The sequence below is a fragment of the Rhamphochromis longiceps genome, linkage group LG23 (genome assembly GCF_057381845.1).
Source record: "Rhamphochromis longiceps isolate RC_006_pf linkage group LG23, R_longiceps_female_GT1.1, whole genome shotgun sequence".
Taxonomy (NCBI): domain Eukaryota; kingdom Metazoa; phylum Chordata; class Actinopteri; order Cichliformes; family Cichlidae; genus Rhamphochromis; species Rhamphochromis longiceps.
In genome coordinates, this window is record NC_140578.1 from 36842487 (window position 1) to 36863653 (window position 21167).

Sequence of the window (21167 nt, forward strand, 5' to 3'; positions counted from 1 at the left end):
TTATTATTTTTTTTTTTAATAAAGATGGACTTTAATTTGTTTCTGAATAAAGCTCCATTGATTTTTAATCCTTGTGGTAACCACAAGGACAGACCATTCATGGTTCTTGTTAAGCCTTTTTTTTCTTCAATAGAGCTTTCCTTTTTTGTATTTATTTTACCGTAAACAAAAGTAGCTGAAACTGATGGACATCACGACACAAAATCAAGTAGTAACCCATACCATCTATTCAGAAGTTTCTTGCAGGCCTGGCCAGTTGGTTCACACGATTTTCCTTATTTAGATCCACGTTTTCAGCCAGCTGTGTTTGCTTCCTTGAGGATAATGGACAGTTATACATCTTTTATGCCTCACACAATCCATGTCCACACAATTAGTGTGCTATTAAATGTGAAGCACAAGAAAGGAAAATATAATGTGGCAGTGCCATATGCCAACTGTGCTAACAATGTCTGCTCCACACTGATTTAGCACTTTCATTTTGCCTTTGTGAAAATTTCAGCGTCATCCCTCCAGCACTTTAAGTACCCCTAAAAATAATCCAAAGCTCATTTTAAGGCTTTTGATTAACAGCAAAGCCCTCTATGAAATCTAAAGGACACTTCAAACACTGTGCCAGTCAAAGTCAAAATTACATTCAAAGCAGGGAATGTCGGGGTAATCATTAAAAAATAATTTTTACACTGAGGCTATAATAGCGGCTGTGTATCTGGCAAGCTTTTTAAGAGGGTAGCTGCACTCAAATGTCTGCTTGGGAATTGTTGCCAGCTGGTAAATATGGTGGTGCGGCTGATGAATTAGTACATGACATTAAGTCTTGTATGGATAGAGAACTGGTAAAGTTCTATTAGGATTTAACCATTGAACCTTTTCAAGGGTGCTTAGGCCTCACAGTATTTATGTTCACCTTTTTAAATCTTTCCACTTGGAACACCTAAACAGAAAAGCTTGCAATATTTTTTAAAGTAATGTTAAATCACTAACATGGTGGTAGTATATATTCAATTTAAAATGTTAACATACAATTTATTGGAAAGATAATGATGGCATGCTGGTTTTTGTTGTCTCCAACATCAAGAGGTTCAAAAAGGTCCTCAGTTCAGATCTACCAGTATGGTGTCACCCTGAGAGGTTAATATAAAAACTATCATTCAAATTTATTTGAAAGGACACTATTTCTAGTTACTGAAGATGATTTAAGCATGTTGCCACAAGGATTCCCCAACTTACCATGGTTTTGCCTTGTTGGGAAAAACATCCATAAATTGAGGTGGATGTTAGGATAATCCTACACTTAACCCTGAATGGGTCACTGTTAACCCAGTGGATGTTAGACAGTTAAAATGAAGATAAATACTAAAAAATATATAATATTCTTCTTAATTTTCTCACGGAGGGACAGAATCTGTTGATGATCGCAAGAAGAGACAAACCCTGAAGCTGCACTGTAGATAGTGACACAGTGCATACTGACAGCCGTGGTGATGCTAGTGGGATATGGGCACATTTTGTGCTATTCAGCTGGAAATGCATCAAAACCTTATTTGAACTTGAATGAGGCACACCATCAGTATTTCAAGTTCAAATGTCCAACAGAGTAGCAGCTCTTGAATTTACCTTTCACAGTGATAATAAATGGGTATCTTTCAGTCCCTGCATCATGGTGTACAATGCGGAGGGATATCACGAAATATTGATTCTTGAATGCATCTCATGCTTCCTTGAATTCAAATAAAACTATATTATCTTGTACCAGGAAAGAGAGCACCTCATTTCCGCAAGTCCTTTGAGGGATTTATCTTGACAAGACATATTTTTGGAACAGACTATAACCCTCATCTTTCCAGCGCTGTTGTACAAGTAGCAGATAAAAAAAAATGCAAGTTTGACATGCGTGATGTTCATGAGAGCCATGAGAGGAGCTTTCAAAGTTTCTCTTTCTGTCAGCACTAAGGCTGTGCAGGGCTGCTAGGGCTTTGTAAGCAGTTCTGTCAAAACTATTAGCATTTGTGGATTAGTTTACAGCAGAAGCATAAAACATGTAAAGAGTGAAAGAAAGAATGAAAGAAAGATTGCCTTACATCAGTCAGTGAGTTTTGCCTGCAGCTGCCTGCTGTCTTGCGTTAACACATCACAAGGACACTGATATCCTCAGCTGAATAGCCATAGCAGGAGCAGGAGGCCCTTGGATCGACCTGGTGTGTGAACGAGACACACTATCAATCTTTCTCAGTACTTCTTATGAAAATTCTTGTTGACAACCTAACAGTTTGAATTGGCAGCATCCAACATTTCATGTACTTCAAATTTAAATCTTGTTTCATGGTCAAATATGTTAAGTCCTTACTGCACAGTGTGATGCAAAAATTGTGTTGCTTTAGGAATTTTATGTTCATTAGACAAATAGTACTGTTCATCAAATATCAACAGTACACGATGTGAAGCTGTCAACATAGAAATCAAATTTAATGACTATAAATTCTAATTCCAACATCATAAGGAGTTACTTCAGGGATAGCAAGTGTCACATAATTGGAAGTATTTATAAAACCACCAAGGATCATCCAGTTGGAACTCCCACTCCTCACTGACTCGCCAGAACGTCCGGGTCTCTGGAGGTTAATGCCAGAAGTGTAATAGGTTTGAAATATTTCTCCCTACAGAAACAGTTACGTTTTTAAAGCCCTCGAACCATTATCTGTAAAAAAAAAAAAAAGATTTATATATTTTTTTAAAAATAAACAAATAGTTTTTTTTTTTGTTTCCCTGTAGAGAATAAAGCAAGTATATGTCTCAGTTTGTGGTAATTAAGTGGTTTTGACTTTGAAGCTGTTTCCAACAGTGGGGCATGTTTCTAATGGTTATTTACTTTTTTCTTTTCTTTTTTTGCATCTGGGATCAAAGTTGCATTCATATCACACTAAAATAAATTCTGACATTGGTGTATCATTTTATTTTAACCACTTCTTAAACAGAGGGACATTTATGAACCCCATTTATTTTCTCTATATGTCCTTCTGCCAACAATATAAAAGAGAGAGAGAAAGAGAGCCTGTAAATGCATTCAAACATAATGCATGAGGGTATCCTGATCTTCCACATCTATGATTGGGGTATTAATGTATTTCTAGTAGGAAAAAATATATATATATTTTTGGTATACTTCAGTGAAGCAGTGGGCAGCCACCAATCCAGCATCCAGGGAGCAGTGTCTAGGGACAGTACCTTGCTCAGGGGAACATCAGGGTAGCCGTTCGGTGGTTTTGAACCCCCGACTTGCTGATCATGGGGCGAACGCTCTACCTACTGATCTCCTCCCTCAATTTAAAAAACATAGTACAAGTATGATTAAAATAAATCAAACTGGTCACCATACCAGGGTTTCCCTATGTAGCTACAATTGTTTTTACATTAAAAGGGTAACAATGGCACTGTCTGGACAATCAAAAGTACGAATAACTGCATATTGGCAACAAAGTGACCAATTCTACAAAGCAATAAAAAAATATAATACTAGAAAAATATGAGTGAAATTTGCATGGCTACTGCGCACAGAGCAGCAGTGTGAGTGTGTGTCCATATGAATGTGTGAGAGCTTTAAGCACTTGTATTACTATTTTAACAAAGTTTAGCATATTTGAAGACATGAAGGAAACGTAAAAATGCTGACTGTGTAATTGACAGACTCATCAATATCACAACTCTATAATTAAGACACAGTAGAATCTGATCTGACGGATTCTAATATATTAATGTTTACAGAACTATGAAATTGTAGAATTCATTGAAGCCAGGAGGAAAAAATCAAGTTAATAGAGTTGGGTGGAGGATTCTATATTTATTACCAAAACTCTTAAGGGAAACACAAAGTCTTGAGAAGCTATTAACCTTTAGACCCTATACAGAGTAGATTTGTCCACAGGTTGGGATTTCATACCTGTTGATCACCAGTCTGGAACATAACCTGTTCCAGAGCAAAATAGGTTTGCAAGATAAGTGACTAATGCATGTTAGATTCCTTAACCAACTTCCTCTGACTATTTCTAATAGCAGTACAATAACAAAGGTTATCAGTTATCTTTGGTGGTGGCAGTCATAGGTAAAGTAATCATGATGCCAAATATATATATCATGTAACATTCAAGGAAAATATCATAAATATTGTTTGAAAATATTGTTAGGGGAAAAAAATCTCCTTTTCTCCTTTCAGTTACAGTAATAGTGTCACAGTGGAGAGTGACTCAGATTTTAATCCCACAGCAGTCCTAGGCCTCCTGTTTTTGTACATAAAATGATCCCCTTTAGAGATGCCATGCAGTGAGACCCATGGATTTTCACTTTGGAGAGAAAACAGAGTGATTTCTGTTAGTGGCCTTTAAATATAACTGTGTCTATTCTTGTTCTCTTTCAGTCACTGTTGAGGTCTAGGGTTTTGACTGACTGGTGATTATTTCTTCTTCTAACCGTCAATGTGCCTTTTAGACCCAATTCGTACAAGACTGCTCAAAGAAGTTTCACATTAACAAATGCTTCAATCTTAAACATGATTAATCTATCTTTATTAACAGACTGGGTAGTGCAGGCTTTAAAGGTGGAGGTAATTAAACCATTACTTAAAAAGTCCTTACTTGATCCAGCTGTCTTAGCTAATTATAGACTGATTTCCAACTGTCTTTCAAGATTTTTTTTAAAATGAAAAATTATTAAAAAGTAGTTTAAGTGTTCATTTACAAAGAGATGGTTTATTTGAAGAGCTTCATTTTTAATTCAGAGTGTGTCTTAGTGCAGAAGCAGCCCTAGTGAAATTTTCCAAAGGATCTTCTTATGGCCTGTTAGACCTCAGCTCAGCATTCACTACTGTTGACCACAGTCTTTTACTAGAGAGATTGAAACAGACAATCCATATTGAAGGAACTGTGCTGCAGTGGTTTGAATCATATCTGTCTGACAGTTTCCAATTTGTACATGTAAATGGGAAGTCTTCTTAAGAGTCATAGAGCTCCACAGGGTTCTGTCACAGAACCAGTGTTTTATATATATATATATATATATATATATATATATATATATATATACACCCAGCACGCCCCTGCGGGCAGTTTATCCTTCAAGCTCGGGTCCTCTACCAGAGGCCTGGGAGCTTGAGGGTCCTGCGCAGTATCTTAGCTGTTCCCAGGACTGCGCTCTTCTGGACAGAGATCTCCGATGTTGTTCCCAGGATCTGCTGGAGCCACTCGCCTAGCTTGGGAGTCACCGCACCTAGTGCTCCGATTACCACGGGGACCACCGTTACCTTCACCCTCCACATCCTCTCGAGCTCTTCTCTGAGCCATTGGTATTTCTCCAGCTTCTCGTGTTCCTTCTTCCTGATATTGCTGTCATTCGGAACCGCTACATCGATCACTACGGCTGTCTTCTTCTGTTTATCTACCACCACTATGTCCGGTTGGTTGGCCACCACCATTTTATACTCGGCACAGATGTTCCTGTACACTATGCCGGCCACTTGGTTATGGCGTTCCATGTATGCCTTGCCTGCTAGCATCTTGCAGTAGTTTATACTCACTCTAGGATTATGAAATACTTAAAAAAAAAAAAAAACTTTTTGCAGGCAGAGAGAACTAATAGAACAGTAAAGTTAAGACTTAGGAAGACAGGCAGGACATGGTTAGACTGTATAGAATTAGTTAAGATGTACATGAGGATTCCTCCAACAGAGAACGGTCTGACTCTTTGAGATTACATATGTTAGAGCATTTAGAGTTCTAGTCTTCTGTAGTGATGATAGAAGAGCAGAAGAGAGAGCATATTAGCAGATTAGATGCTTGAAATGTTTAAAAGTAAAGTAGTCATGAGAACAAATGATCTGCCAGATGATTCTGTTTCTCTGCAGGAGCAGAATCTGAAATCTGGAGATTGGATGTTGATAAGGCCATGGAGAGGAAGTGCTGATCCAGTCCACGATGGAAAGGTCCCTATCGGGTGCTGCTGACAACGACCACAGCAGTGAAGATTGCTGGAAGGAACACTTGGATACATCAAGCGCACTGCAAGAAGGTGACACACATCCAGGCCAGCTCGGAGTAAGCGGCAGGAAGACCGGGTACAAAGGAGGGGGGGAAAGCCTCCAGGGCCCCTCGTCTCAATCCGGTGAAGAAACCAACTGAGCCACAGGTACTCATCAGAATGGCTGGGAATGTGCTGTGCATCTTCTTGAGCCTGTGGACCCTGAGTGGGATAACAGGGAGCGCACTGGAACAGAGCAAACCACACCCAGTACCCGCATGGGTTTTCAACAACTACTGGTGGCAGTTTAAGAACACAACCGCTCACATAAAGAATGAGACCAATGGTTATGCTTGTGATGCCACTGGCTACACATTCTTCTGGACTGTGGCCATATAGCATCACTGAGAGCGAGACAGTTTGTTTGGTTGCTTTAGCAACACATCCAGGAACACTGCCAACTTTTCAACTGCTCTGAACCTGAATGGAAGGTTGATTCACCAGTAGCTGGGAAGGTGAACTGCTCTGGTACGACAGACCTGCCCGTCTGACTTAAAGAATATGACTTGTTGCAGGACATTATACAGTTAAATGAACTGGAAACAGGCCAATTGCCTATGTGTATGAAGGACAATGGATTAGTCCAAGTTGGAGATTAACCATGGAACATGGCAACATCACCTATTCTTTTGTCTTCTGCAAGAAGGATGTAAACAGAGAAGCCTTTTGTCTACATTTACATCATGAACACTTGAGGTTTTGAGCCAAGAAGATCAAAACAGCTTGATCCAATTTCCTTTACAAAGCGTTTTCTGTGGTGACAACAGGACAGGAGAAGAGTTGTAAATGCAGATAATTCACCAGTTGACTCTAACCCCCACAGGATGCCTACAGTGAGAAGATTTGGGGGGTTGATAGGAGTCATAAAGAAGGGTGTTGACCAGGCTGCAGCTTTGAAGTTAGCTGAGAGCCACATGGACAAACAATAAAGTCAACTGATGCGTTTAAATGCCTATGTCTGTATACAGTTGGATTGTAGTGACATATGATTTTTGAGAATGATGATTCTTCTTGTTTGACCTTTGACATTCAGTTGTTTACTTGAAGAAATACATAATGAATTGCACGACAGGAGTAGATCCGCCACAAGGCTGGATAGCTTGGTTACTGTCTGGTCCTTGGTGGCATCTTCTTTTGAAAATATTAATTCCTGTTTTTGTATTGTTGACATTGATTTGCTTATGTATAGGATGTAGTTTACTGTGTATGAATGAAATCTACACTGACACTGTCCAAACAAAGGGTGCATAAGTTGAAATTTAAGTATACAATGACAAAAAGGAGGGAAATGTTAAGTCTAATTGTTGAATGTTGCCATTGTGTTTCTTAAATTTGTACAGTCTTAGTTCAAGCAATAGGATCAAAGCCATTCCTTTGATCCTGACCACCTCTCCAACCACTCTGTGCTGGGGGAGGTTTTATTGTAGATACATCCTATCTGAAAGATCTGTTTCATTTGATGTAAGCTTCCTGGGCTTATAGAATAGAATAGAATAGAATTCAACTTTATTGTCATTGCACATGCACAGGTACAGGGCAACGAAATGCAGTTTGCATCCATCCAGAAGTGCTTTAGTGATATAGATATATTACAATATATATTAGCAATAATATAGATATGTGAGTATATTACAGAAATGGGTCTATTATGGTATGTTATAATGTACACGGTATGAAGTATGTTGTGAATATTCTATAACTATAAGTATGTACAGGCTGTAGTGAGTACAAGCTATGTACAGGATATGAACAGGATATAAATATGAAAAACTATACAGAATATGAAATAAATAACTTTACAGAATCTGGGATATACAGCTATACAGAAATGGGAACTATGCAAGTTGTAAACAGTTGTAGGATTAAAGATTATCGAATGTACAGAATGATTATTTACACAGAGCTATACAGTAGTGCAGTTAAGATAAGTGAGGGTGTAGATAGTTTCTACAGAGGCTATATAAAGTGCTAGTGGTTGTGAGTGGTGGTTCAGTCCATGTTATTATTGTGTTTGAGGGTACAGTTGTCCATTGTGGGTGTGTGTATGTTCAGTCCATGAGTTTAACGTGGGTCAGATGTCAGGAGGCAGAGTTATGACCCTTTGGCCAGCAGGAGGTCTAACACATACACACACACACACACACACACACACACACACACACACACACACACACACACACACACACTCTTACAGAAGTTCACACATATACAAATGCCTTGTCTTAGGACCATGTGGGTGTGGCTTTGTTCTGACGTGTTTTGTGTGAACTGTCTCTCAATAAAAGGTAGCAGGAGGAGGTCAGATCTGGGGGTCATTTTCGTGGTGGACACAGACGAGGCCTCCCTTGCGCAAATAATCGATCGATCGACTGTCTTGTTTTCTTCATGATGAATAAGTCTCTAGAATTAGCGGGGTTTGTGGAAACACAGACCCAACAGGTATTCTTGCCAATTCCTTTCTGTGTCCCGCTCATGTATTGACCCATGTGCCTGTTCATCTTAGCCAATATGATGCCTGACAGGAGCTTCCATGTAGTACTGAGGCAGGTTATTGGTCGGTAGTTGGAGGGGACCGGTCCCTTCTTGGGGTCCTTGGGACCGTCCGACCTTCGGTTAGCCATTCCGGGTGTCTCTCGTTAACTAGCAGCTGGTTCATTTGTGCTGCCAGACGCTCGTGGAGTGCAGTCAGCTTCTTTAGCCAGTAGGCGTGAACCATGCCTGGCCCTGTCCAACTCTTCATACTGGAGACCCTTTCTTGGATATCTACCACTGTGATGGTTACTGGACCCTGTTCAGGGAGGTCACTGTGGTCTGCCCTCAGATCCACTAGCCACTGAGCATTGCCGTTATGGGTTGCGTCCTTCTCCCATATGCTCTTCCAGTATTGCTCCGTCTCCAGCCTTGGTGGTGCTGTTCTCTTATTGTTCCCTTGCCACTGAGAGTACACCTTTGCTGGTTCTGTGGAGAACAGCTGGTTTATTCTCCTGCCTTCTATCTCTCTGGTGTACCTCCTCAAGCGGCTGGCCAAGGCTGTGAGTTTTTGCTTGGCAGTTTCCAAGGCCTCAGGTATGGACAGCTTGCTGTATTTCTTATGCACCTTCTTTGTCGCACCTTTCTGCAACTCCGTTAGTTGGCTAACCTCCCTCCGTGCTACTTTGATCTTGCCCTCTAGCCTCCTTCTCCATGGAGTCCATGGAGGGTACTGCCCCTTGTGGCTGTTCAACTTGTAGCCAAGCATCTCACTGATCACTGCTGCCGTATTGTAGATCAGCTTGTTAGTGTCGGTAATCGTGGTTGTAGGTATATATATATATATATATATATATATATATATATATATATATATATAAAACACCCAGCACGCCCCTGCGGGCGGTTTATCCTTCAAGCTCGGGTCCTCTACCAGAGGCCTGGGAGCTTGAGGGTCCTGCGCAGTATCTTAGCTGTTCCCAGGACTGCGCTCTTCTGGACAGAGATCTCCGATGTTATTCCCGGGATCTGCTGGAGCCACTCGCCTAGCTTGGGAGTCACCGCACCTAGTGCTCCGATTACCACGGGGACCACCGTTACCTTCACCCTCCACATCCTCTCGAGCTCTTCTCTGAGCCCTTGGTATTTCTCCAGCTTCTCGTGTTCCTTCTTCCTGATATTGCTGTCATTCGGAACCGCTACATCGATCACTACGGCCGTCTTCTTCTGTTTGTCTACCACCACTATGTCCGGTTGGTTAGCCACCACCATTTTGTCCGTCTGTATCTGGAAGTCCCACAGGATCTTAGCTCGGTCATTCTCCACCACCCTTGGGGGCATCTCCCATTTTGACCTCGGGACTTCTAGGTTATACTCGGCACAGATGTTCCTGTACACTATGCCGGCCACTTGGTTATGGCGTTCCATGTATGCCTTGCCTGATGTATATATATATATATATATATATATATATATATATATATATATATATATATATATATATATATATATATATATATATATATAGTATACATGTTTCTCTAATGTTATTAGAAAACTCTGCATACATTTTCAATGCTATGCAGATGATACATAGCTTTATTTATCTATAAAGTCAGGTGATGTATCCGGAGTAATTAGGTCACATCATATCTAAGACCTTATTGTGTCTTATTATCTTAACAGAGCACGTCACTCTCAAACTGCAGGCTTTTCAAAAGTAGAAGAGGAGGCAGAGACGATATCAGGGCTCATTACTATGAAACCAGCTCCCAGTTTGGTTTCAGGAGACAAACACTCAACTTTTGCATGATGCATTGAATCTTTATTCTTCCCTCATCTCTTTGCACTCTTTTTATTCATTAACAATCATTAACCACTGGCCTTCTCCCCTATAGTTGTGGGGATGAGGACTTTTTTCTCATATTCAGCTCTCTTAACATATAGTTTGACTTACAATTTTTTCATCTTTTTTTTTTGATCAACATTTGTAGACATAACAGCAGGCAGATGATCAAATGTTGCATACCCATACAGAATACGTGTACAATTCAAAACAACATGTCTATTAACTGTACTAATACAATGAACTGACCATAATGTGGTGTACCAAGCCTCATTGGTTGAAGTAAGGCACCACAGAGCTTGCAAGGCTGTTTGCCTGCAGAGACTGGCAGATTTTCATCCAGAATCATTCACTCAAAGCTAATACCCACAGATGTCTGTGGGTATTAGCTTTTGACCTCTTAACGTCCATTAGTGTGTCAGTGACCAGTTTAGGGTCAAGGGTAACATTAGGGTGAGTAGTAAGCCATCATAAGGAACTTTCTATGGAGTTAAATACAACACAGGTCCGTTCTCCTGAAAAGGCCACATATGGTATACAATACATATAAACAATAACAGTTCAAAATGCATTAATACATATATTTTATTTCTCTCCTTTCTAAAATAACTAACTATGCTCATTGGACCGGTTACACTTTTTGGTGGCATTATTTGTAAATGAGACTCAGATGACAGAAAATTGGTTGAGTCTGCCAAGTTGGCAGTGTTCAGTGTTCACTTATTAAATCACAAAACATAATTTAGTGTCATGTGTGATGGTTTAAACCATTTCAAGAGACTATGCAGACATTAGTATAGTCTAACTCCAAAAGCTTGTAATTCAAAAAGTCTGCAGATTCTGTGAAGTCTTCTTCTCCTTTTTCACAAGCCAATCGCTAGTCTTTGGCTAAAAGTGAACATGTTATACAGCTTTAGTGTAGTCCAAGTTTAAAGCATTAACACCCCAAACAAGGCATAAAACACTTGAGGTTGGTTCTTGAGACAGTCCATTAATGTACTTCCCTCAAAAATGTCAGTAAACTCTGGACCAAGGAAGAGAGGATTTGGAGAGATGGGCACGGCTTCATTAGTGACACTGAGAAACCCCAGAGACCACAGACAACAGGGCTCCTAACTTTTCACTTTTAAACTCAACACAGTTAAAAACAGGCTTTCAGACACTGTGACCAGTGGTGAGGATAGCTTCAGTAGTCCTTACTGACAAATCAACTCAGTAGAATTTCTTCTTTTAACAGTCAAACTGTGCAGTAGCTTTAAGCTAAGTCACAGTACTACACCACCAGTGTTGGTCAAGTTACTTAGTTACTAAGTTACTTTTTAAAAACACGATTTACAAACTGAATAGGTGATAAAGCGATAGATCTTTCAGCCCAATTCTACTTTTTCTGCATAATCCATCATAGAAAATGTAATCAAATGGAAAAGTCTCTTTTTAAAACTTGTTTTATTAGTTTTAACCTTTTAACTTTCATCAAGCAAAAATTTAATTATATGCAACATTCTCTGACTGGAAGAAATTTGTTTAACATTTAAACTTGTTTTCTGCACATTCCAGCACATAGAATGAATATACAGTGGGGCAAAAAAGTATTTAGTCAGCCACCGATTGTGCAAGTTCCCCCACTTAAAATGATGACAGAGGTCAGTAATTTGCACCAGAGGTACACTTCAACTGTGAGAGACAGAATGTGAAAAAAAAATCCATCAATCCACATGGTAGGATTTGTAAAGAATTTATTCGTAAATCAGGGTGGAAAATAAGTATTTGGTCAATAACAAAAATACAACTCAATACTTTGTAACATAACCTTTGTTGGCAATAACAGAGGTCAAACGTTTACTATAGGTCTTTACCAGGTTTGCACACACAGTAGCTGGTATTTTGGCCCATTCCTCCATGCAGATCTTCTCGAGAGCAGTGATGTTTTGGGGCTGTCGCCGAGCAACACGGACTTTCAACTCCCGCCACAGATTTTCTATGGGGTTGAGGTCTGGAGACTGGCTAGGCCACTCCAGGACTTTCAAATGCTTCTTACGGAGCCACTCCTTTGTTGCCCGGGCGGTGTGTTTTGGATCATTGTAATGTTGGAAGACCCAGCCTCGTTTCATCTTCAAAGTTCTCACTGATGGAAGGAGGTTTTGGCTCAAAATCTCACGATACATGGCCCCATTCATTCTGTCCTTAACACGGATCAGTCGTCCTGTCCCCCTGGCAGAAAAACAGCCCCATAGCATGATGTTTCCACCCCCATGCTTCACAGTAGGTATGGTGTTCTTGGGATGCAACTCAGTATTCTTCTTCCTCCAAACACGACGAGTTGAGTTTATACCAAAGAGTTCTACTTGGGTTTCGTCTGACCACATGACCACATGACATTCTCCCAATCCTCTGCTGTATCATCCATGTGCTCTCTGGACATGCACTGGCTTCAGCAGCGGAACACGTCTGGCACTGCGGGATTCGATTCCCTGCCGTTGTAGTGTGTTACTGATGGTGACCTTTGTTACTTTGGTCCCAGCTCTCTGCAGGTCATTCACCAGGTCCCCCCGTGTGGTTCTGGGATCTTTGCTCACCGTTCTCATGATCATTTTGACCCCACGGGATGAGATCTTGCGTGGAGCCCCAGATCGAGGGAGATTATCAGTGGTCTTGTATGTCTTCCATTTTCTGATGATTGCTCCCACAGTTGATTTTTTCACACCAAGCTGCTTGCCTATTGTAGATTCACTCTTCCCAGTCTGGTGCAGGTCTACAATACTTTTCCTGGTGTCCTTCGAAAGCTCTTTGGTCTTGGCCATGGCGTAGTTTGGAGTCTGACTGTTTGAGGCTGTGGACAGGTGTCTTTTATACAGATGATGAGTTCAAACAGGTGCCATTCATACAGGTAACGAGTGGGGGACAGAAAAGCTTTTTACAGACGACGTTAGAGGTATGTGAGAGCCAGAGATTTTCCTTGTTTGAGGTGACCAAATACTTATTTTCCACCCTAATTTACGAATAAATTCTTTACAAATCCTACCATGTGAATTCATGGATTTTTTTTTCACATTCTGTCTCTCACAGTTGAAGTGTACCTCTGGTGCAAATTACTGACCTCTGTCATCATTTTAAGTGGGGGAACTTGCACAATCGGTGGCTGACTAAATACTTTTTTGCCCCACTGTGTATATATATACATATATATATATATATATATATATATATATATATATATAAAACACACCCAGCACGCCCCTGCGGGCGGTTTATCCTTCAAGCTCGGGTCCTCTACCAGAGCCCTGGGAGCTTGAGGGTCCTGCGCAGTATCTTAGCTGTTCCCAGGACTGCGCTCTTCTGGACAGAGATCTCCGATGTTATTCCCGGGATCTGCTGGAGCCACTCGCCTAGCTTGGGAGTCACCGCACCTAGTGCTCCGATTACCACGGGGACCACCGTTACCTTCACCCTCCACATCCTCTCGAGCTCTTCTCTGAGACCTTGGTATTTCTCCAGCTTCTCGTGTTCCTTCTTCCTGTCATTCGGAACCGCTACATCGATCACTACGGCCATCTTCTTCTGTTTGTCTACCACCACTATGGCCGGTTGGTTAGCCACCACCATTTTGTCCGTCTGTATCTGGAAGTCCCACAGGATCTTAGCTCGGTCATTCTCCACCACCCTTGGGGGCATCTCCCATTTTGACCTCGGGACTTCCAGATTATACTCGGCACAGATGTTCCTGTACACTATGCCGGCCACTTGGTTATGGCGTTCCATGTATGCCTTGCCTGCTAGCATCTTGCACCCTGCTGTTATGTGCTGGATTGTCTCTGGGGAATCTTTACACAGCCTGCACCTGGGGTCTTGCTTGGTGTTATAGACCCCAGCCTCTATGGATCTTGTACTCAGCGCTTGTTCTTGTGCTGCCATGATTAGTGCCTCTGTGCTGTCTTTCAGTTCAGCTTTGTCCAGCCACTGGTAGGATTTCTGGATATCAGCCACCCCCTATATCTGCCGGTGGTACATACCGTGCAGGGGCCTGTCCTTCCATGATGGTTCCTCGTCTCCCTCCTCTGTCTTGGGTTTCTGCTGCCTGAGGCATTCACTGTATTCTTGGATGTTCGTTGTCTCATCCTGGACTGTGGTGCTGACACTCACCAGTCCCCGGCCCCCTTCCTTCCGCTTAGCGTACAGCCTCAGGGTGCTGGACTTGGGGTGAAACCCTCCATGCATGGTAAGGAGCTTTCTTGTCTTTATGTCAGTGGCTTCTATCTCCTCCTTTGGCCAGCCTATTATCCCAGCAGGGTACCTGATCACGGGCAGGGCGTACGTGTTGATGGCCCGGATCTTCTTCTTACCATTCAGCTGACTCCTCAGGACTTGCCTGACCCTCTGCAGGTACTTGGTGGTTGCAGCTTTTTTAGCGGCCTCTTCATGGTTCCCATTCGCCTGCGGGATCCCCAGGTACTTGTAACTGTCCTCTATGTCTGCAATGTTGCCTTCTGGTAGTTCAATCCCCTCAGTTCTGACTACCTTCCCTCTCTTTGTTACCATCCGTCTACACTTCTCCAGTCCGAATGACATTCCAATGTCATTGCTGTATAGCCTGGTAGTGTGGATCAGTGAATCGATGTGTCGTTCACTCTTGGCATACAGCTTGATGTCATCCATGTACAGGAGGTGGCTGACAACTGCTTCATTCTGTAGTCGGTATCCGTAGCCAGTCTTGTTAATGATCTCACTGAGGGGGTTCAGGCCTATGCAGAACAGCAGTGGGGACAGAGCATCTCCTTGGTAGATCCCGCACTTGATGGTGACTTGTGCTATGGGCTTGGAGTTGGCCTCTAGTGTTGTACGCCACATCCCCATTGAGTTCCTGATGAAGGCTCTTAGGGTCCCATTGATCTTGTACAATTCTAGGCATTCCAGTATCCAGCTGTGGGGCATTGAGTCATAGGCCTTCTTGTAATCAATCCAGGCAGTGCACAGGTTGGTCAGTCTGGTCTTGCAGTCTCGGCTGACTGTTCTGTCTACCAGTAGCTGGTGTTTTGCACCTCTGGTATTCTTGCCAATCCCTTTCTGTGTCCCGCTCATGTATTGACCCATGTGCCTGTTCATCTTAGCCGATATGATGCCTGACAGGAGCTTCCATGTAGTACTGAGGCAGGTTATTGGTCGGTAGTTGGAGGGGACCGGTCCCTTCTTGGGGTCCTTGGGGATCAGGACCGTCCGACCTTCGGTTAGCCATTCCGGGTGTCTCTCGTTAACTAGCAGCTGGTTCATTTGTGCTGCCAGACGCTCGTGGAGTGCAGTCAGCTTCTTTAGCCAGTAGGCGTGAACCATGTCGGACCCTGGTGCTGTCCAACTCTTCATACTGGAGACCCTTTCTTGGATATCTGCCACTTTGATGGTTACTGGACCCTGTTCAGGGAGGTCGCTGTGGTCTGCCCTCAGATCCACTAGCCACTGAGCATTGCTGTTATGGGTTGCGTCCTTCTCCCATATGCTCTTCCAGTATTGCTCCATCTCCAGCCTTGGTGGTGCTGTTCTCTTATTGTTCCCTTGCCACTGAGAGTACACCTTTGCTGGTTCTGTGGAGAACAGCTGGTTTATTCTCCTGCCTTCTATCTCTCTGGTGTACCTCCTCAAGCGGCTGGCCAAGGCTATGAGTTTTTGCTTGGCAGTTTCCAAGGCCTCAGGTATGGACAGCTTGCTGTATTTCTTATGCACCTTCTTTGTCGCACCTTTCTGCAACTCCGTTAGTTGGCTAACTTCCCTCCGTGCTACTTTGATCTTGCCCTCTAGCCTCCTTCTCCATGGAGGGTACTGCCCCTTGTGGCTGTTCAACTTGTAGCCAAGCATCTCACTGATCACTGCTGCCGTATTGTAGATCAGCTTGTTAGTGTCGGTAATCGTGGTTGTAGGTATCGTCCGTAGTGCTGCATTAACATCATCTAGCAGACCTTCTGAGGGTACTTCACGTAATCTTGGTAACCGACTACAGGGGATACAGGTTTCAAGCTTGGCCATGATCCTATTTTTCAGGTCAGTTCCTCTCGCACTCAATGATCCTTCTCCTATCGCACTTGGGGCTATGTACCCAATCTCGGGTGGGGGTGATGATATCTCCCCCCTGACCTGGCGTCCTGACTCCTCCTTGCCATAGCATTTGTGTTGTACCTCGTCAATCTCTAGCTGTGAGAGCAGTCCCTTCTTTCGAATGTTGGAACACTGAGCTACTAGTTGTTTCGCCGTCATTGTGGATGTTGGGTATCAAAGAATCCATAGGTCCCACATCCTATTCATGTAGTCCCTTCCGCCGGGGTTACTTGCGTAGTAGAATTCCAACAATGCCCTGTTTTCGTCTCTTGCCCACCGATGCCTTCTTGTTCCAGTAGCCCACTTTTCATCAGGGTGCCCTGGTTCCTCAACACCTGACGCGGACCTTGTTGATCCGGGCGACGTCCGAGCCGGCATGCCTTCATATTTATCTGTCTCGCTCATGTCTGCGGTAGGCTTGCTTAGCATAGGGGGTCTAGCTGTAGGACCCTTACTGGATACAGACGCCCCAGGCAGGAATCGAACTTGCGATCCTCTGTTCCAAAGGCGTGTAGTCTAACCACTACGCTATCCATATATATATATTGTGTTTACACTCACTCTTTCAAATAGATGCAAGTAAAACACAGCAGAAAATAAATAACATCAAAGACTCAGCGGTCCTGTTGCTCTATTTTCACCTGTAAAGCAGGAGTGGCGTAGGCGGAGGTTTGCTCTGGTGCAGGTGTGCCGCAGCGGTCAGTTGAAGAATCCACGAGTTTCTCTGTGAGTTTCCCATTACGTGGTAGCGCACTCCCTGTCACGGACCCGGTTCCGGGGACTCGGGGTCCGTGTACAGTGTGGACCTTTATTATTAGTATTATTATTATTAGTATTATTATTGGATGTATGTTTGCTGCACTGTGCTCTTGTGTTCCATGCTGGTGTGTCTACGTGTGTGTGGCTGGAGGATGAAGGACAGCCACCTGCAGGCCTGATGGGTGTGGCCCTGCCAGCTGCTGGTCACGCCTAGGTTCCCACACACCTGCTTCTGATCAGGCTCATCGGGGGAGCTACTTAACAGAGCGATGGAGCTTCCTCCGGCGCAGGATCGTTGAGTTAGACTCCATGTCAGTGTCTCAAGTACTGTTAAGTGTATGCCTGCTGGAGTAGGTGCCATAACGGCTGCGCCTGTTGTTTTTTCCTCAGGAGAGCAGAACACAGACTTTTTACAGCTTTTGCTCATAAAGACCACCCCTACAGCCATTAATACTGTAGTAGCTAAGTCATAGATGACTGTCTGCTATAAAAACAAAATTCATTAAAAAAATGTAATTAATCAACAATCAACAAAAGCTTTATGTTTTAGAAATATCAGTAAGTCTGGATAGTTCGCGACCAGAAATGTTTCTGTAATTTTACATGTTTTTCATGTAAAAAAACTGAGATCTGCTGTTAAAATTGCACTTGTTTATCTCAAGACATTAAATATCTTTACACTGACAGAAAGTGGAATTTCACTGCTCCGGCCCGCTTAAGATCAAAGTGGGCTTTATGTGGTCCTCAAGTTTCATTACTGATTAAGACCATACACCATCTCAACATTTAGACAGGTACACTTTGCCAACAAAACGTTTCATCGTTTGACAGCATCTTGCCAAACTGTAACTGGCAAGTAAATACACAGATCATTTTTTCCACCCTCTGAACTTTAGCTGAAATGTTTCACTAGTCTCCATGAGTACTTTTTGGAAGAAATGAAAACAGCATTTTTGGGGTATCTCAGATCAAAGGAACATGTCAGTTCTGACAGACAGTAACAGGCTCTGCTGATCCCTTTAATTGAAATCATTAACTGTGCTATCATCTCATCTGCCAACTACTCTTGTACACTGACAGGTACATCAGCAACATCTTGAAGACACTGTAAAAATAACTGGGTCAAATTTAGTCATTATGTTACACAACAGACCTCATTGCTAAGTTACTTTGCCTTTCATTTACATGTCTTTTCCTCTTCTTTCAGCTGTTCTCTTTAGAGATCGCCACAGCAGATCATCTGTCTCAATCCATGAATCTTCTCTCCTGCCTGGCGGTTCCATCTTCAACATCCTTAGCTCAGTATATCCAACATCCCTCTTCCAAACTATCTCAGTGACTCCCTCAGTTCTACCCCCAGTCTTTTTCTTAGCTCTGCCATCTCCAAACCATACATCATGGCAGGTCTCAAAACTTTCCTTAAGCTTTCGCTACAATCCTTCTGTCTCCAGTCTCCCCTGATGCTTGTGTCCACCCATTCCAACCTGCCTTCACTGTCATTGGTTTAAGTGGTTGATCCCAGGTGTGTCACACCAATCCCACACTGACATGTCCCACAATTGTTGATGAAAAATCGTTTGTTAAAAGTTCAAACTGACACTGAAACAGAAGTGATAAGCATTTATTGTACTAACATCAAACTAACATTGAAGCTCTGGATCAAAATACTTTTCCCAGATGGTCACTGAGACATTGGATGTTTGGACATTGAGAATGGGAGATTCCATGCTGTGGAACAGAAACCAAATGAAATGTATTTCTTTGCAAATAGAAGAGTTACCCTTTACTGTAAACATCTGATTGAATGTCAAAACAGTTTCTGCTGAATCCAGTTTCTGGAGGTGGTGGCTGCGTGTCTAGAAGATGCAAGGAATTGGCGGAAAACTAAGAAAGTGAAAGCAGAAACTATTTTAATAAAAAGGAATGATCAAGAGAAAGTCAAGAAGCATGAAAATGAGTTAGCTAATTAAGATGAATGAATAGCTACAGTAATTAGTGATAGTAATTAAGTTTACACAAATGAGACAATGTGAATAAGACATGTAGAATTATGATTAAGGCAGTTAAAATCAGGGCTAATAGTGGAATACCTGTCCCACGCAGCTGCTGTATTTGGTTGGAACTGTCAAGCTCTCTAAGTTTGTGCAGCTTCCCCGCTTGAAAGGGATTGATGCATCTACCACAGGTGTTTAACTGGGTTTCACTCAATGACCAGGCAGATCTTTTGTTTTCCTTTTCTTTAATCTTCTTTTCGGCCACAGTCAGCCATAGGTGAAAAACCTTTAAATACAAACCAAAAAACCAAAATACAAATTATGTTTGTTATCACACATCTGCAAATATTGTAAACAATCCCAAACACATTTTCTTTTTTAAACACATCAATGCAGTGCGCAAGCTTTGTAGTACAATATTTACTTGAGTATTTTTAAATGCTCAAATTATGTAATTCACTAGCAATTGTACATACACCTTGAGAAATACTGCTTTCTATTAAAGTGCTAAATTAAATAATCAATCTGCATTAGAACTTGAGCAATAACAATAGTATTTATAACCAGCTTCTCTTAACCATATGCAAGCATTAACAGTCTTCCATATGCAGACCAACAATAAACAATGGTGCCGCTCGTAAACAGGCAACCAACTCACGGCACAGTGCTAATGCTATGTAAGCTAGCGGCAGCCGCGATTCTTTAGCAACTCGCTTCAAAGTCTTTTACCATAGTCAGCAACCATTCCCTTACCGGCTGCCTCCCTGGCTTTGTAGATACTTCAGTTCCACACAATATTCATGTTGGCAACAACTTATTGAAAGAATTATGCTGGGCTTTTCCCGAAAGTGGCAACTTCCTGTTGCTCCCCAGTTCGCCTTCTTTTTCCTTCCCGACAGAAACCCAGACACAAGATTAGTTCCGCCCTCCAGTCTGTCACGTTTACTTTTTTTCCTCAGGGCTCTCCACCTCCTACTCGGTTTGACTTGACAGGAACAGAGGTACAGCATGAGGTATAGCATGGCGATACTGGGCTGATGTTTGTGGTGGTCCAGGCAGCTTCAAAGCCACAAGTGATATGGGTTCTTTTATTACTCAAGTTCTATCCAAATTGCCTTTTTTTTCTTCTCACAGCATCAAATATAACAAATGTGGATATATTTTTTATTTGTTTATTTTTAAAGTGACTGGAGATAAGTCATAATAAGTAGTACCTCATTTGTAAATGGGGGTTAGGAAGTAGGATAAGAATTATAGTACAATATCAGTAAAAGAGAATTTTGTTCTCGAAAACTGGAGCAAAGACTTCTTGGGCAGTCTTTGCACATGGTCATTGCAGATGATTTAATAAAAAGGTACCAGTTGTCTGGATTTTGGACTTTCTGTTTGTTATCATTTGCTTATGTTGTTTTATTCAAGTTATGAGACATAAATTATCAGCACACTTGTTAATGAAAGCACTCAAACTTCTATTAAGTCTTCATAAAGTCCAGACAAGTGAGAAGAAAAACACCCCTGTACCACTGTCATGAGGACAAAGAGGTTTTATGGCTTTATGTCAGTTTCATCTCTGAAGAATTTAATATGGGAGTCAGTGGGTATGGAATTGCATCTCCTCAAGTGTCCATTAAAGTTTATTGCCTTCTTACTTAAGTCTTGGAGAACAGTATTAGAAAAAGGACATCACTTTTTATTTTTTCTAAATTTGTCTCACAGAATTAGGTTTTGGATTGTAGCATTTCTGCTCTTCTCTTAAAATAAATTGTAGAACATCTCATCAACAAAAGCCTACCTCTGTGAAAGATAACACAATTAAAACGCATAATAGGTAGCTGCCTGAAATGTCCTAAGGTACCTGCGAAATGATGATACTGCCTCACAAATACATTAAACGCATGCACAGACAGACTGCTTGTTAGGGCATATAACTTATTCATAATGCTGTCATTATC

At 42.0% G+C, this 21167-nt stretch overlaps 1 long non-coding RNA gene across 2 annotated transcripts; it reads right to left on the reverse strand.

The window, feature by feature from the left end:
• Window positions 1-235: 235 nt before the first annotated feature.
• Window positions 236-20225, reverse strand: LOC146642512 (uncharacterized). 2 transcript variants are annotated; one of them, XR_014909651.1, is made up of 3 exons: window positions 19969-20225; window positions 19312-19501; window positions 236-314 (listed from the first exon to the last, which is right to left on the reverse strand). It is a non-coding gene; the product is annotated as an uncharacterized LOC146642512 (long non-coding RNA). The 2 variants fall into 2 exon arrangements; XR_014909650.1 differs by lacking the exon at window positions 236-314 and adding an exon at window positions 16959-19105.
• Window positions 20226-21167: the final 942 nt, after the last annotated feature.